Here is a 2,771-nt window from a genome sequence, read left to right as displayed (position 1 = left end):
CGGCATACGGGTCCACTCGTACAGTCCTAGTGGAGAAATAAATGCAGTCTTATGTTGATCGTTGGGGTGCATGGCCACTTGGTGGTAGCCACTAGCCAAATCTAGGGTAGAAAAAAATCTTGCTCCTCCCAACGCATCAAGACATTCATCAATACGAGGCAAGGGGAATGCATCCCTTCTTGTGATGCTGTTCAATTTACGGTAATCACAACACAGTCTTATCTCCCCTGACTTCTTTTTTACAACTACTATCGGTGCCGCATACGGGCTTGTGCTGGTTGTAATAATTCCGTTTTTTAGTAGATCGTTCAGGTGTGCTTTCACCGCAGAGTAGTGACTTGGTGGTAATCTTCGATAAGGTTGCGCCACAGGCTTGTCTTGCAGTAAGGGTATCTGGTGTTTTATTACTTCCGTGTAACCCAAATCACCCTCGTACGAGGCAAATATATCCCTGTACTTATTCAGCAATTCATTTAATTTTGGGTCCTCAGTTTCCGGGAATGTATATGATCGGCCATCCTCTTTCTTCACCTCGGCCGTCACATTGACCGACCTAATTGTTACTTCATTACTGCTGGTATTGATCAGTTCGATGCACTGTGCCGACTTTTTTACCTCGACGTTCTGTGGTACTCCTACCAGAGTGTTAGGCGGTACAAAAATTTCCTCATCCAATAGATTTGCCACTAACCCTAGGACCAGTCCATTTTCCGCTGATGTGTATGTCCGCAGTAACATGACACCTGCCCTCAGTGCGGCGCCACATGGTTCTATCATCACATCACCATTCACGCTTCTATCACCAATTTGTAGTGTGATTGCCTGGACCGTATTTGCCGGGATTGATGTCCTCCCTCTGGTCTTAGCAAACCTGGCAAACTTGGATCCCCTACCTGGTGTGGGTGATCCGACAACATTTGAAAGAAATTCTGGCATCTGGCCAAGGATGTTCATGCCCAAAAGGCAAGGTATATTTGACACATTTGTCTCTAGGTTGTGTTTCGTAACGAACACCTCAACCTGCTTCAACCTGTATCCCGCCACCACCACATCTGCCAGAAAATAGCCACAGTATGGAATGGTTAATCCATTAGCTGCCGTTAGGCGCATGCATGTGTCAGACCTTAAACTATGGTCTTTTCCTTTTATCCATTTGGGGTAAAATTGTTCCGTAATTGTCGTCACCTGGGAGCCTGTATCTACAATTGCCTTGACCGCGATGTCCCCAATCGTGATCATCATCTCGGGACAGACTCCCATCATTTTGTTTCTTGGGCCATAACCTCGCCCCTCTGTAGCCTGACCCTGCCTTACAGAGGACGACCTTTTCCCCTGACAGTACCGTGCCATATGTCCGGGTTGTGAGCAGGACAGGCAGATTGGTCGACCGTCAGCCGTCCACTGGAGTGATGGATTGGCAGGTCGCGGCTGTCTAACCTGTCTATGTTTTGTCCCGTTTTTGCCCTGATTCTCTGCTGTTGACCTGCTTTCTAACCTCTCCAATCGTTGGTCAACCTTATCCAGGTGAGCCAACAGTTGAGCCATCATGGTTTCCATCGTGCCGGTCCCTGTGGGTGGTGATTGTTTCTGTTCCGGCACAGAGACTTTGTCTACCGAGCAGTTCGATTCGTCCTCATACTCGGACCTGCGGATCGCTGAGTTCCTGACCTGAAGGAAGGTCAACTGTGGGTCTTTGTACACCTCTTCTTTCAAATCTCTCCTTAAGATAGGGGTCGCTAGCCCCTCGATGAAATGGTCCCTCAGCAGGCGCACATCAATGTCGGGTGTTTTGCCTTTTACAGCGTCAAAGGCCCTGTTCATTCGGTGTGAATATTCCATCACACTCTCCGTCAGTCTCTGCTTTAAGCCTACGAACCCCGACCGTCTCTCCCCAAAGGTCTCCACAATTAGATCTAGCACCTTATATGGATCTGTTTGGAGGGCTTTATCGTGGCATTTGACCTCCGCCCTAACCGTCTCTCCTATACTGCCCATCAACAATCTTAATCTTTCCTCTGGTGACATGTATCTCGAGGCCCAGGCAGCCCTGACCTCTTCACTGAACCTGTTAGTTAAGGTTGGATCACCGTCCCCGTAAAATTTGTTGATGTGGGACTCTCTGGGCAGGACCACAATATGGGTCTGCTTCTCGTCCAGATTAGACATTCTAATTTTAATTCCTTGAGTAAAAAAAGACCTTTCCTACCGTGCATGTAAGAATACTTTTCCCTGTTCCTGAATGTCCGAATTCACACACACGAAACACAGTTATTAACTAGGTTGACTATGGGTGCCCTAGCGGCTGGTCTAGTTGAATTCCACTGCCGACAAAGCCAAATGTTACCACTGCCGACAGCGCCAAATGTTTCCACTGCCGACAGCGCCAAATGTTACCGAGTCTATTTACTTGTAGTGCCAAATGTTACCGAGTGTATTTACTCGTGCTACCTTTGACCAGCACACAACATCGACCACAATATAGATACTCGGAAGTGCAGGTTTACATTGATCTCTTTATTACATGAATCAATAGAAATGCTCCACATAACAATGCATCAATGTTCCACAAGAATACAATAAACCAACTGACCCTCACTGTCTTCACTAGTCCTCACATATCAGAATGCACGTGTCCATCGTTCCTATCCTCACAAACCACAACACGTCCTCACATATCAGTCTTCAACTGGTTCTGCCGTCTCCAATACGCAGCCTTATATTATATCCCTCGTATATGTAATACTTTCCATTCGTTGCATCAGACTATTAAC

The sequence above is a fragment of the Physella acuta genome, unplaced genomic scaffold (assembly GCF_028476545.2).
Source record: "Physella acuta isolate Inbredline_101_S28 unplaced genomic scaffold, ASM2847654v3 ptg000385l, whole genome shotgun sequence".
Taxonomy (NCBI): domain Eukaryota; kingdom Metazoa; phylum Mollusca; class Gastropoda; family Physidae; genus Physella; species Physella acuta.
Note: the sequence above shows the minus strand (reverse complement) of the source record.